Source organism: Myodes glareolus, chromosome 11 (genome assembly GCF_982192425.1).
Source record: "Myodes glareolus chromosome 11, mMyoGla1.1, whole genome shotgun sequence".
NCBI lineage: Eukaryota > Metazoa > Chordata > Mammalia > Rodentia > Cricetidae > Myodes > Myodes glareolus.
The window spans coordinates 8,094,670-8,110,724 of NC_142036.1; the positions used below are offsets into that span (position 1 = coordinate 8,094,670).

At 38.3% G+C, this 16,055-nt stretch overlaps 2 long non-coding RNA genes across 2 annotated transcripts; one reads left to right on the top strand and one right to left on the bottom strand.

Moving 5' to 3' along the window:
* Positions 1–1,033: 1,033 nt before the first annotated feature.
* On the bottom strand, positions 1,034–2,683 carry LOC148120346 (uncharacterized). The gene is made up of 4 exons (XR_015739326.1): positions 2,528–2,683; positions 2,098–2,238; positions 1,915–2,022; positions 1,034–1,427 (listed from the first exon to the last, which is right to left on the bottom strand). It is a non-coding gene; the product is annotated as an uncharacterized LOC148120346 (long non-coding RNA).
* Positions 2,188–3,299, top strand: LOC148120347 (uncharacterized). The gene is made up of 3 exons (XR_015739325.1): positions 2,188–2,202; positions 2,638–2,885; positions 2,966–3,299. It is a non-coding gene; the product is annotated as an uncharacterized LOC148120347 (long non-coding RNA).
* The last annotated feature ends 12,756 nt before the right edge of the window (positions 3,300–16,055 follow it).

The window sequence follows — 16,055 nt, forward strand, 5'->3', positions numbered from 1 at the left end:
TTGTTCATATACTAAATAATGACTTCCTGAAAGACTTCTGCCTGACTGTCTGTTCCTTATATACACTTCAGTTCAAATACTTCCAGCTCATAGAATAGTTGGACTATTTCCCATGATAGAACATTTGTAAAAAATTTCATTCTTTTAGGTGACTGATTTGTATATCCTATGTAGATATATACATGTTGTTCAATAATGATATTTTTAATGATGGCATCTTTAATGAAATCAATATAGACACAAAAATTTCTTTTTGCTCAGCATTTTTACTTTATAAATTATTTTTGCAATCCTTTGCTTTTCTCATTTAAACCAAAACAAAATTATATTTGCAAAAGGTCACACATGGCTTTTAATATTTTTTCATCCAATCCTTTTGACAAAGTCTTTCACTTGAAACCTAGAAGATAAGCATTGCAGAGGGTTAATCCAGAGATTGAGTCAGAGATGTGACTCAAGCCCTCTGGAGAAGTTCAGAAGACCACAAATGTGTCCCAGACATTAGGCAGTTGAGTCAAGCCAGTAAGCAGTACTTCTCCAAGATATCTAGATCTGTTCCTACCTCCAGGTTCTGCCTTGCTTGTGTACCTGTTCAGCCTTCTTTGATGATGAACTGTGATGTAGAATGACAGACTGAAGAATAAATCATTTGCTATCCAACTTGATTATTGGTCATGGAATTTCATCACAGCAACAATAATTCTAGCTAACATGCTCTTTTTACTTGAGCTTGTGAGAACCATTGAAATTGTTTCATTGAATTTGGTTGCCATATACCACAATACATGGAATACCAAATTATAGTTCTGAGAATGTTTTTTTTAAGATTTCTAATTGGTGATGAAAGAAGTTAGCATTCCTATTCTGAAAATAGAAATGTTATGACACTTTCTGTGATACAGTTTCTTTTTTTTTGAAAGTAATTTTATTAAATTATAAAAGTTTCCATTTATGCCCCTCTTCCCAACACCCTCCCACTCTCCCCACCTCTCCTCCTCCCTCTTTGTCCCTAAGGGCAGTCAGGGTTTCCAGCCCTGTGGGAAGTTCAAGTTCGTCCCCCCTCCCTCCAGGTCCAGGAAGGTGAGTATCCAAACAGACTGGATCCCAAAAATCCAGTATATGCAGAGGAAACTAGTCCCAGTGTCATTGTCAATGGCTTCTCAGAAAGACTCCGGGCCAGCCACATTCAGAGAATCCGGCCACATTCAGAGAATCTGGTTGGATCACGTGCTCGTTCAGTTGCAGTCCAACTGGCCTTGGTAAACTCTCATTAGATCCGACCCCTTGTATCAGTGGGTGATAGCATCTCTCGCAGTCCTTCGTCATTTTCTTCCTCCTTCTGCTCCTCATTTGGACCTTGGGGGGCTCAGTCCGGTGCTCCAATGTGGGTCTCCGTCTGTATCGCCATCCATCGCCAGATGAAGGATCTATGGTGATAAGCAAAATATTCATCAGTATGGTTATGGGCCAAGGCCGGTTCAGGCACCCTCTCCTCTGTCCAGAGAACAATCTGGGGATCTCTCTTTGGACCTGGGATCCCATATATAATCAAGTCTCCTGTAAACCCTAAAATGACTCCCTTAGTTGAAATATATTCTTCCCTGATCCCATATTCATCCTTCCTCCCTTCCCCCCATCCCGGTCAACCGAGCTTTCTCCATTCCTCCCCTACTCCCTTCTCTCTAACCCTCTCCCCTTCCAACAACCCTCCCACCCCCCCATGCACCCAAGGTTGCCTGGGACTCTTGTCTATTTCCTACCTCCTGGCGGATAGCTAAATAATCTTCATCAGGTTCGTCTTCTTATTTAGCTTCTCTAGGATCACGAATAATAGGCTCAAAGACCTTTAAATTATGGTTAGAATCCACTTATGAGTGAATACATACCGTGTTCCTCTTTTTGGGTCTGGCTTACCTCACTCAGTAAAGCGTTTTCTATGTCCATCCATTTGCATGCAAACTGCCTGATCTCTTTTTACAGCCTATTTGTGAGAACTGAATTCCCCAACACCAGAAGTGAAACCTGGAGACACATGAAAGAGCATTAGACTTGACATAAGGAAAAACTGTTAAGAGGAGAAATGAGGGAAGGACTTACATTGTGAACAAATCCTAATATCAATTGCAAAGTCCAACAGAATCCTTGGTATATTCAAAGGTCATAGGAGGAAGAATATTCTCTGGGTCCTCACAATTGCTGCAGGTATTGTGACTTGTCTTCCTGAGGTGTGCTATGAGCCTGGACAATGTGTAAAAATGAATGAGGTTTTTAAGAGATTTAGCATGGAATGCTGAGGGCCAAGCAAGTTCTTTCAGATTTTGTTTCTTCTCCATTTCTCAGAAAGGATGGAGCAAGAGGCAGGTATTAATGCTGTGCAACAACAACATGACAGTGTGCCAACTTTCTAGGAAAGATGGAAACCCATATCATTGGTATGAAAATGGGAAAAAATTAGAAGCAGTTTTGCCTTACTTATCAGAAACTAAGAGCTGAGGAACCCAAGTGTGAAAAGAAGATTGACACAGACCTGAGACCTTAAAAATACAGGAGCAGAAGAATGTAGGTAGGGAGGATGGACTAAGGGGTGGAAGATATGTTTCCTGTGATCCCTGTAGTCTTCGTGCTCTCTTATTCCAGACTTACACTACAGGAAGCCAAAGACTGTGATTACCATGTTGGAATAATAAAAGGAAATCAGCATCCACTGTCCTCATTTATAAAGATGAGGCTGACTCTCCATATGCAAATGCATCTTCTAGTTAAATCCCCTCCTATGCTGTGGGAGCTCACATCTCTCTCATGAGAGGTTGACCTCTGAAGAAAAGAAGGTATAGCATACAAGATGAGACTGTTGGGTCTTCTTTACCTGGTGATAGCCCTACCTGGTAAGTGTTCTCATTCCACACATGTGTCCATAAAGGTTGTGACAACGTGTAATTGACAGAACTGACTCTGTTGCTTGAAGAAATCTCGTCCCAGGTTCAGCTTCGGGAGTCAGGACCTGGCCTGGTGAAGCCCTCACAGTCTCTCTTCCTCACCTGCTCCGTCACTGGTTTCTCCATCACCAGTGGTTACTATTGGATTTGGATTAGAGAGTCCCAAGGGAAGAACCTGGAATGGATGGGGTACATAAACCACAAAGGAGAAACTACATACAATCCATCCATGAAGATCCCCATTTCAATCACTAGAGAAACATCCAAGAACCAGTTCTTCCTGCAGTTGAACTCTGTGACCACCAAGTATACAGCCACATATTACTGTGCAGGAGACACACAGTGATAGGAATTCATTGTGACTTCAGACATAAACCTTCCTGAAGGGGATCTCTTGACCAGCAGAGGGCGCTCAGGACTAACAAAACCCACGAACTCAATCTCAAAGCAGAAAAATAAAAAATCCTGGATTTTTCTCACTTTGCTTCTTACTGTCTAAAGACAGAGAGACTTTCTTCTCTCTGATCCTGAAATTGGGTGTTTCTGTAAAGTTACATTTGTTTATTCCTTTCTATGACTGTCAAGATGATAACATATTTTGTTCTTTTAATAGTGGACCTCACCAATGACAGCTGAGTGTTCGTTCTAGTCATAGGATTTTTTTTTTAAATATAAACAGCATTTAGAAATCAGTTGACCTCAGCATTGCTATAGTCGTCACATTAAAAAGTGATTCAGCTTTTTGTTGTCTCCTCTCACCACCTTCATAAATGTCTATATTTCGGAGTTCATCCTGGAGTATTCACACAAAGCAATTGCTCTGAAGCCTAATGGATGAGTCATAGAAAGATATTAGGTCTACACATTACTGCAGCTGTATATCCTATCCTGTGAGTGGAGTTCAGCATGAACCAAGACAATAACAGGGTGGTTCAAGGAGTCAAGTGCGGATAGCTGTGTCTAAAAACTGATGTCAGTGGTTACTGCCTCAAAAAGATTGAATATTTTGTGCAAGAAAATACATCATTTGTGGTTAGAATTAAAGACATCATATTGAATAAATATGCATGTCCATACTGTTAATTAGTATTTTTAAATATGTCAGTGCAGAATTCACCTCTGACCTAGAAGAAAACTGAAAATTTTGTGTGCAGGTACACTTGAACATACACCATTTGATTTTTGCCTGTATTTTGTGATCTCCTCCTATAGAAGTTCACTGGAAAAGAAATCTAACCCAAGTGCATATCTTGAAACATAGTGCTTTAACCACATAATCAAAGTAAACTCAGCATAGTAAGTGGTCACAGAGCATGGTGCTCTAATTCAGTTAGCAAGAGTGGCATTTGCTTCACTGATATCTTTACAAAATTCTATCTGATAATTAAGAAATTTGAGAGAAACCAAAGGTGATGCATAATGTCTGGACAGAATATGAAATTCTCACATAGTATCACAAACAAGGTGGTGCAGTATGTATTTGTTTGGAATCCCTTAGAATCTGAAGTTGGCAGAGGCCTCTCCATTATTAAGAAAAGTTTCCATCATATTTACCTATAGCCCAAAGAACAGGAATAAAGAAATAAGGACTGAAATATGAGACTTCCAAGGATGAAGAAATACATGGACATCTACCCTGATAAGTTAAGGCACACAGGATTAGAATATTCTGATATTATAGCATTAATTTTTGGAAACATATATTCTAATTGAAACCTTATTTCCAGAGTCATTATTATCAGGATTCTCTCAAAGAGCCAATAATTAAAATCTGAACCACCTGCCACGACTTACTTTGCCAAAGACATGGGAAGGAAACTTCAGTGTGAACTCAGATACAAAACTCTCTGTGCTCAAGATCAACAGAGACAATTAAGAAATACCAGGTCTGCTCAGATATACTTCCTCACAAACAAGCTTAGGACTCTTAATATGTTAAAACACGTGGTTTCTGCTTCCTGCTCAAGCAATCCTCTAGAGACCCTTTGAGACCCCTTGCTATGACTTTTCCTATTTATTTACTTTGTAATAAGTATGTGAGTTTTCCCTTTGGAACATCTAAAATATCAATTTGTCACCTTTTTTGAATGGAATAAACAATTTTAAAAATGTCTGTATAAGGGTTGGTGATAGATATTACCGCAGTTGTAAGTATCAGGGAATTTTAAATCATTGGAAAACCATGCTTATTATTTTCTCACACATGGAGGAGAATCCAGATCTTTCATGAATCAATGTTATTTTCCACAAATAGATTGGAAAACAAATTATCTATGTTTCAGGCTTCTGATGTAGGAATGCCTCTAAGAGAGTACATGCTGTTATCGTTTTTCACACAGTGAATGTTTGAGATTTGCGATCTTGTAAAGACTGCGATCTTCCTCAAAGTCCCATGTAAGGATTCCTTGGAAGTGTTTTGTGTACCTTTGGCTTGTTTAATTATCTGGGTGACCTTTTTATCCATACCAACTGATGTCATCTAAACTCTGTGTTCTAACTCTTTTCCTATTGCAACATAGTTACTTATCATAGTTTTCAGCTTTCTGCTTTTGTTTCTTGATAGCATTGACTGATTGTTTACTGTAATAGATATCTCTGTTGCTGCTGATGGTAGGAAAGTTGGAATAGTTTAAGTGTGAGTTAGAGAAGCATCACTGAGAAAAGCAATGTATTGTGTAGATTCAGTGCTAATGATCACTAATATCAGAATCTGTAAAAGATAAAAGATAATCCACTGGTCCAATTCTGAGCCATATCTGAATACTAATTATAGTGACCTCAGCTATGTGGGAAGAAATAGAGGAGAACAAATGTAATGTGTTACATTAGAGATATCATGACAAACACAACTCATTAAATATTACAGTGTAGAGATAAAAACTAAGGAATTTACTGACAATTACCTAACACCAGGCTGAAGGCCAACTCACAGTGGCGTCAGAGGCATATGATGATCACAGTGGACCCATAGGTTGAGCATACTCTGGACATGAGAATCTTTTTATTATCTTCTGAGTAGCTTCATGATATATTGAAGAAAATAGATAAATATATTTGTAATATTTAATGAATAATAAATGAGCTTGTTTTGCTTAGATTTGAGCAAAGGTCTTTAACACAGATATGAGTCCACTTGATAAAATTTTATAAGTGTTAACATTTACTTAAGAAGCCCAGGTTGCCTGATTATGGTCAGTGATAAGTGAATTTTAAACAGGCCAGGAAGGAGGGACCACAGAATCATAGATACTGTCACATGTTTATTGCAAGTAATTGAACTTTCTATACTGTTATCAGAAACAGAGTATAATAGAAGTTATCAGGATCAATAGATAGGTATTTTCTAGAATATAATGACATTTTCAAGTTGTATGAAGTATGAAAGATTATTGTCTAATATCAGTTACCTTGTAAAACTTCTACATGATTTGGAAAATTCTAGAAAACATAGAGAATCAGAAGTGGCTTTAAAGTTTCATGCTTAAGGAATGCTTTAATTTCTCAGGATCTTAAACACACATTTTACTAGGTACTAAAGACCTTAAACCTAAAAATCTCTGACATGTGCCTTTCAATGAAAATAGACCAGGTAAATTTCATGATTCCCTGCACAAAATGATGTGTCTAGCAGAAACAAGATGCGTATCTTTTCTAGGTACAGTCATGTGGCATGCTGTAGTTTTCTGTAGTGAACCTGTAGATGGTAGTGCTGAATCTGGATCCATCTGTCACCATGGAAGACCCTCATATTGTGAGGAATATTACTAACAATAGAAGCACAGTTTCAAATTAATCTCTGACACATATTCAGTGTCTCAAAAGAAAAGAGAGCCATTTTCCTTCCCCACAGCTGAGTTATGTGAACACTGAAGATGCGGGCCTATGCTACTGCTCAAGAGAGACAATAAAACATGAGAATAATAATCCCAGACAGTGAAGAATCACATCTAGAGATCCCTGGCTTGGAATTGGCTATAACCGTTTCAGTATGGTTGTCAACAGGTAGAAGATAAATATGTTTCCAGTATTAAAAGTGATAATTATTAGATATTAATATCACAGCTATGAAAGAAGGTAATATGAGGTTATAGAGAAGCCAATGATTAGTTTGTGGTTTGATATGTAATTTTATGTTTATCTGGTGAACATTACAATCTATAGTATGATAGTCATAAATCATATCTTGCTTCCTAGAAGTGCAGAGCTATGAAAATGACATATGTATAATATCAACACCCCCTGGAACTTAATTGATTCAGGGAATAGTACATGGTAGGAGTGGGAAAAATCACAAGTATTCTCCAGTTTTGACTGGCTGATTCTGAGAATTAAAAGATCTATTTTCCTTTAATTAGTTGAAATGAGTATATGTTATCTGAGTGTGAGGGAAAGCCCTACACTGAGGAAAGAAATTTTCAAGAAATAAAGAAAGCAGAGATGTGAGAGAAAGACATCTGCTAAGGAATCTTCATTGCCTAGACAAGGGTGACCTATATTTTCTGACCCCCAGGTATCTACTGCCTAAGTGATAGTATTTCTCCATTTTAAGAAGTGCTAGATATTTAAAGCAGAACTTCATGCATGAAAAGCAGTATTCTACCAAATAAACTACAACATATACCCTAATACATTTAAATTTCATTACATATGTTTATTTGTATTTGTTTATGTGTTTACATGCACACATGCAATGATACATATCTGGAAGTCAGAGGACAACCTTATTCTCCTTTTACCATGTGAGACCTGGAAATAGAACCCAGGGAACTGGGCTTGGCAGTGAGCATCTTCCTAGGTGTACACACATATAGAGAGAAAGTGGGTGAATTTAATGTAGTCTTCAAAATCACTAGGTCATAGTGGTAAACTTTTAACGAATGCCATCCTGCCTCTACAAGCTTGGGTTCCAGGTATACGATACTATGTCTGGCCTCTAGCTCTTTTAAAGTAAAGACATGAGGTGTGGATACATCTCAAAGTTAGAGTGCTTGTTTAGCATATAGAAGGAAAGATGTAGACTTCCTTCCCAGCAGTTCCCACATAACCACTTGTGGCTTAATATTAATTGCAACCTTTATAGACTATTAGCTGAGGCTTATTATTAATTAGTTAACAAAACTTAAATTAACCCATTTCTATTATTCTATAATTAACCATGTGGTTTGTGGCATGTTACCTCACATATTGCTTCACTGGTGACTGGTGTGTCTCCCTGACTCCAGACATTTTTTTCTCCCTGGGGATTTCCCACCTACTCTATTTTACCTAGATATTGGCAAATCAGCTTCTTTATTAACCAATGATAATAAAATATATTCACAACATACAAAGAGACATTCCACAGCACTTCCAACATTTGTCTAATTGAAAAGGAGTGTATTAATTTTTACATAGTAAAATTGCATATAACGAAACAGTTGTCAAATAGAAATTAGAATTACAATATTTAGTATATTCATATTTGTCAAAATTAAAGAAAATACTTTATCATCATTCTTTGTGAGTCTAATTTTTTATGTCTAATTTATCTTTTGTAACTAAGAAAACCGATAATTATAGTTATCTAGTTTTAAACTCTATCAAAGATCCTAGTAAATAGGAAATTCATTTAAATCAGCTTCCAAAACTCTAGAAATGACAGATATATCCATCTGTTTAAACTATCACTCAACGTTCTTTTGTAACAGTAGGGCAAATAACTTTAGTGTATAGGCCTAGAGTGTCTGTCACATGTCTATAGGAGCGTGCTCCTACAAAGTCAGCCAGAGTTCCTGGATTGTGGGTTCTTAAGACTGAGTAAATGTCAGATAAAAGGAACAGAGACTAAAAATACATGGTAGAATTAGGAGTTTTGTTGGTCATGCTGAAACAGTCAAACATTCTAGAGTTGTTTTTTTTTCCCAGAACTTGTTTACCTACAAGAGCAGAGCAAAGCACATCAAAAAAGGTCAAGCAATATCTACCCGCAGGACCATTCTTGTCCTTGAGTGAACAGCCTTCTCTCCAACATGTGTTTGTTGCTCAACAGCAGCCTCATTTTCTTTTTTTATCTGAAAGTTTTTTTATTTATTGAGTTATTGACTGATTGATTAAAGATTTATTTATTAAAAATTTCCACCTCCTCCTCACCTCCCATTTCCCTCCCACTCCCCCAATTCCCCTCCCCCTCCCTCTATAGTCCTAAGATCAGTCAGGGTTCCCTGCCCCAAGGGAAGTCCAAGGTCCTTCCCCCCTCCATCCTGGTCTAGGAAGGTGAGCATCCAAACAAACCAGGCTCCCACAAAGCCAGCCCTTGCAGTAGAATCAAAACTCAATGGCATTGTCCTTGGCTTCTCAGTCAGCCCTTATTGACAGCCACAGTCAGAGAGTCCGGTTTGATCACATGCTCCATCAGTCCCAGTTCAGCTAGCCCTGATGAGTTCCCATTAGATCAGTCTCATCATCTCAGTGGGTGGACGCACCCCTCATGGTCCTGACTTCATTGCTCATGTTCTCCCTCCTTCTGATCCTCATTTGGTCCTTGGGAACTCAGTCCAGTGCTCCAATGTGGGTCTCTGTCTCTATATCCATCCAGTGCTGGATAAAGGATGATAGGCAAGATATTCATCAGTGTGGCTATGGGAGAAGGCCAGTTCAGGCATCATCTCCTCTGCTGCCCAAGGAAGAAGCAGGAGACATCTCCTTGGACCTGGGAACCCCTCTAGATTCAAGACTCTTGCCAACCCTAAAATGGCTTCCTTAATTAAGATATCTACTTCCCTGCTCCCATATCCACCCTTCCTCCATCCCAATCATCCAATTCCCCCAAGCTCTCCCAAATCCTCCCCTTCTCCCTTCTCTCTCCACATCTCTCCTTACACCCACCCAACCTCCACCCTGTGCACCCAACTTTTGCCTGGCAATCTTGTCTACTTCCAATATCCCGGAGGATAACTATATGATTTTCTTTGGGTTCACATTCTTATTAAGCATCTCTAGGATCACAAATTATAGGCCCAATGTCCTTTATTTATGGCTAGAATCCACTAATGGGTGAGTACATACCATATTCATTTTTGTGTCTGGGTTATCTCACTCAGTAAAGCATTTTCTATTTCCATCCATTTGCATGCAAAATCCAAGATGTCATTGTTTTTTACCGCAGAGTAAAACTCTAAAGTGTAAATGCTTCACATATTCTTTATTCATTCTTCTATTGAGGGGCACCTAGGTTGTTTCCAGGTTCTGGCTATTACAAATAAGCAGCCTCATTTTTGTATCTTGATTTTCCTGACGTTTGTCATCAGCAATGTATTTTATACTAGATAGAATGTTCCTTTCTCACAGAATAAATAAGAAGTCTCTCTCAGCCCTCAAATTTGGAAAATTTTTTTCCACAAAAAATGGAAAAAACAGATCAGGCAAGCTTGAACTCAAATAACTTATAAGTGAGAATGGATAAGAAATCTGCATACTATATCTTCTTGTGTTGTCTTTGAATTGTTTGATGGCTGAGGAAATAGCAACAACAGCAAAAAGCCATGATTATAAATACTTCTGGATTAATTCAACCTATATATTTTGAAAATGCCTTGACTTCAAAATTTAAGCCAGAAAGTATGTTACTTTGAAGAATATGTTTTGTTTTTGTTTCCACAGAAGAAGAAAGAATGTGAATTCATTCTGAAATAAGAAAAATATGGCTTGATCAAGGAAGACCCTTGAAAAATTTCCAGTGGAAACAAATGGCTCAGATATTCCAAAGTATCAGAGCACCTCTGTTGCAGTTTTCTCTGAGATCTACATCCAAACATCCTCAAGACTGCTGACGGAGATGACCTAGCTTCACAAAATACTCAAGTCAGGATTTGATCATTATCCTAAATTTTCTTCAGATACCCATACGATTAAGAGTGCCAACTATAAGCAGAAAGTAGACTAGAAAATTAGACCCACATTTCCCCAAAATTGGATTATAGCTGTTTGTTTTTATATAGACTTTTGGTTGGTAGTTGTTATGGATAATGATCAGAAAAAGAGTTAAATAAACTTAATTAAATACAAGATTCTTGTTTTGAAAAGAAAAAGTTGGAATATAAATGTGATACAATAAAAGGGTAGATTATTGTATCTACTTTGAAAATAAAGGGGGAGGGAAAAGATATGATAAAAAGTTACACTATTGAATCGCTTTTAAAAAGCTAAGACTAGTTTTAAATGTTTTACATTGGATTGGACTATTGTATATTGTATACAAATTTTGTACAATAATATAAATTTGAGATTAATTTTCTAAAAACATATAGTTCATTAAACAATATAATGGAAATTAATCTGACTACATTGAACCTGATAGAAGAGAAAGTGGGAAGTAGTCTAAAAGACATGGGCACAGGAGACCACTTCCTAAGTAGAACCCCAGTAGCACAGACAATAAGAGAATCAATGAATAAATGCGACCTCCTGGAACTGAAAAGCTTTTGTAAAGCAAATGACACTGTCAGTAAGACAAAAAGGCTATCTTCTGACTGGGAGAAGATCTTCACCAACCCCTCATCAGACAAAGGTCTGATCTCCAAAATATACAAAGAATTCAAGAAACTAGACACTAAAACTCTAATTAACTCAGTTAAAAAATGGGGTACTGAACTGAACAGAGAATTCTCAACAGAAGAACTTCGAATGATCAAAAGACACTTAAGGTGATGCTGAACCTCCTCAGTGATCAGGGAAATGCAAATCAAAACAACTTTGAGATACCATCTTACACCTGTCAGAATAGCCAAACTCAAAAACACCAATGATAGACTATGCTGGAGAGGATGTGGAGTGAGGGGAACACTCATCCATTGTTGGTTGGATTGAAAACTCGTGCAGCCACTGTGGAAATCAGTGTGGCGATTTCTCAGGAACCTGGGAGTCAACCTCCCTCAGGACCCAGCAATTGCACTCTTGGGAATATACCAACCAGATGCCCTATCATACTACAAAAGTATTTGTTCAACTGTGTTCATAGCTGCACTATTTGTAATAGCCAGAACATGGAAACAACCTAGGTGACCCTCACTAGAAGAATGGTTAAAGAAGGTGTGGAACATATACACATTAGAGTTTTACTCATCGGTAAAAAACAATGACATCTTGAATTTTGCATGCAAATGGATGGAAATAGAAAACACTGCCACGGACAGTCTCTCATGGAGACACTCAGACCGAGGGAAAACAGGACGAAGGGACAGGAGATTTCAGGATGCGACAAAGGAAATGACAAGCAAACACACTCAATGTGGTTGAATATGTTGCTGTGTCTTCACTTTAATTGGCCTAAGTCTTTTATACTTTTACAATCAAGGAACTTGGCAAAGGCATATGTCATCAGATCATAGAATAGAAACAAAGAAAAGGAACAGCACTGTCATTTAACAAGAATAGCAAATTTATGTGTCCATTGTCTATTCTAAACGTTAGTTGTGGTTGTTGCTCAAAGACATGATCTCACACTTCTCTGAGACTGTTTCACACCATTGATCTCAACTCTCTTCCTGATTCCCAGGCTCGGATGTTGTTATCAGTTTAGGCCTCTTCTGCCCACTGGAAAGGCCTTATAGGCCTTCTGTGTATGGGAATGGATCAAGGTAATTACCAGACTTTGGGGTCAGCCTGGGGGCATCCACCATCTGCTTTCTAATTGCAGCTGTACGTGTCTTCCCAGGCAGATGCCTAGTGGGGGCTGCTGTAACTGTTTCCTGCAGAAGGCTTCTAAGGTTTCTCCCAGTAAGACTAACTCCTTCTGCCCCACATCATTAAAGAATTATCCTAACGATGACCCCCAATTCCCAGAACTAGCTACTTCTTTAAAGGCTTTCAGCAGTTTCATTCATTGGAGCAACATGATCTGTTGGCAAAATACAAGAATAGAACAAAAGAATAAGAAAGAAACAGCTTCAGTGGTGCCAGTGACAGCGAGGGTCGAGTCAGTGCAGATGGCAATTCAGGTGGCATCAGGACCACAGCTGATTGCCAGGGAACAGCCCAGGGCATAAACTCCATGGAGCATGAACTCCAATCCTCCAGCCTCAGTCCGTCCAGTCAGCATTTCTGCTACAGAGGCGTGACAGCCATGGATGTGGCAAAACACTTTACTGAGTGAGGTAACCCAGACCCAGAAAAAGGAATATGGTATGTACTCAATCATAAGTGGATTCTAGCCATAATTAAAGGTCTTTGAACCTATAATTTGTGATCCTAGAGAAGCTAAATAAGAAGGTGAACCTAAAGAAAATCATATAGTTATCCTCCTGGATACTGGAAGTAGACGAGATTGCCAGGCAAACTAGGGTTCATGGAGGGTGGAGGGTGGATGTAAGGGGAGATGGTTAGAGAGAAGGGATAAGTGGAGGATTAGGGATAGCTTGGGGGAATGTGATGGAGGCAGGGAGGGAGGATGGATATAGGAGCAGGGAAGTATATATCTCAACTAAGGGAACCATTTTAGTGTTTACAAGAGTCTTGATTCTAGAAGGGTTCCCAGGCCCAAGGAGAGGTCCCCAGATTGTTCCTTGAGCAACAGAGGAGAGGGTGCCTGAACTGGCCTTGGCCCATAACCATACTGATGAATATTTTGCATATCACCATAAAACCTTCATCTGGCACAGGATGAAGATAGAGACAGAGACAAACATTTGACCACTGGACTTAGCTCCCTAGGTCCAAATGAGAAACAGGAGGGAGAATGTGAGCAAGGAAGTCAGGATCAGAGGGAACCTTCATCCGAGGATGGATAGAGATAGAGACAGAGACCCACATTGGAGCACTGGACTGAGCCCCCAAGGTCCAAATGAGGAGCAGCAGGAGGGAGAACTTGGAAAAGGAAGTCAGGACCGCAAGGGGTGCATTCACCCACTGATACAATGGGACTGATCGAATGAGAGCTCACCAAGGCCAACTGGACTGGGACTGAACGAGCATGTGATCAAACCGGATTCTCTGAATGTGGCCGACATGGGGGCTGACTGAGAAGTCATTGATAATGGCACTGGGACTTGTTTCTTCTGCATATACTGGCCTTTTGGCGTCCTTATCTGTTTGGAAGATCACTTTCCTAGACCTGGAGGGAGCAGGAGGAACTTGGACTTCCCACAGGGCAGGAAACCCTGACTGCTCTTAGGACTGGAGAGGGAGGAGGAGTGGGAGTGGGGGGAGTGGGATGGTATTGGGAGGAGGAGAGGAAGTGGAAGTTTTTATAAATAAATAAATAAATAAATAAATAAATAAATAAATTAAAACAAAAAAAGAAAACTCTAGTCTTTGAAAATTATTATTATCCACTGTTTAGGATAATAAAGAAATGCAGGTTAATAATTAGTCACCTATTATAATCAAACATGGGTCACATTAGGTATGTTTTCATTGTCAAACAAAGATATACTTTAGATTGACAGGTCAACTTCAAATACTTCAGGCATCTATAGATTATGGCATTTAAGATATTTTAATAACATATGCTCTTTTATATCTTCAGAGAAGATAATGGGCATTGAAGAAACTCCACATGGAGTTAATTTCTTTGTGGAAAATTTAAGCCATAGGGAAAGAAAATGACCCTGCTTCTACTGCTAAGAGTATGCTGTCCTAATTTTATATGGAGGACACAAAAGAAAGTGACTGCCAAACATGCTCAAGAAAAGAAGGGACATCCATTCAAAATATCCTTTTTGAAAAACCAACTTGTTGGAAATGTTAGTCCTGTAGGCTGAAGATGGATGTTCCTACATTGCAGAAGAAATTTGAGTGACTGTTCAATCAATCAACTCTTTGTGTCATTACCAACATTTTTTGGAAGCCCCTTGTTTCCACTCCTTGCTTACTCAGTTAATATTATTTACTTACTGAGTCTCTGAGGGAGTTGAACAATTGATATATATAGTTTTATTATTAATCTGATGCAGAAAGAAACTAAATTAGGTACAAGTTTTCAAACCACAAAGATATGATACATAAGCAGTTTTTTCTATGAATTTCTCAAATGAAATAGACATTTTTCACGTACTTCTTGCCCATATATTTTATATATGTATCGCATTTATTGTGTAGAGTTTTTTATATTAGTTTTAAACTTCTTTTTCATTTTAGACAATAAAGGGAAATATAGTTGCATTTCATTTCTCTTAATAAAGATTGCCTGAAGATTAGAAAAGTACAACAGCCCTAATGGCCAGCCTCACTGACCAGGCAGCAATGACACACAGCTTTAATTCCAGTAGCTATACTAGCTTGCCATAGAAACCAGGCAGTAGTGGTACACATAGTTAATCACAGAAGTAGAAGGTATAATAATATGTTAGGAGACAGCTCTCAATCTCAGTCTAATTCTGAGGTTTCCTGGAGACAGTTACACCATTTTTGTACTGAGTTTAAAGTAAGATACAGTGGCTGGATGCTTTGATTTAATGATCTTCATGTTGATCTCCAATATCTGCTTCTGAGCTTTTATTAATCATGCTTCAACAGCAAGTGAAGTGAAATAACCAAGGAGATCTGATGGAAAACAATTCAGTTACAGGCATTTTTTCTCCATATTTCTCTTTATTCTGTTTTCTTTTTGTAGTCTGTTCTAATTCTTCTGTCTTAACTGTTTATCATTTCTTAACTGTAATTTTGTCTCAATCCTATACCAATTTCAATTTTCTGTTAGTTTTTAATTTTTTACTTGCTTCTTCCTTTGTTTAAAATGTAAAGAACCAGGGAGGTATAGGCAGCAACCTTTTTTAATGTGTTACAGGAAAATTCACTTTTTCTTGTGACCTTTCTATTACAATTAGGCAGAGGGTGGATACTCAGAAGGATGAATACCAAGACTCTGCTTTAATGTAATCTTTATGAAGGAGCCTTTGAGAATTAAGTTTTCCTTCTATAAGTGCCAAGAAGTGTTTTGATTCAGTGTTAGCTTCCAAGATATCCTGGGATTGTGGTCACCATGGAGAATGTTGCATAACGGCTTGAATACAGTTAAGGGTTTCTCTATGTAATATTCAACCTACTTACTTTTTTAAGCAGTCTTTGGATGTCATTTAAAGTTTATAAATGATTCATTTGGAACTGCAAAGCCTATGGAGAAACAAAATATGTTTGGATAACAAG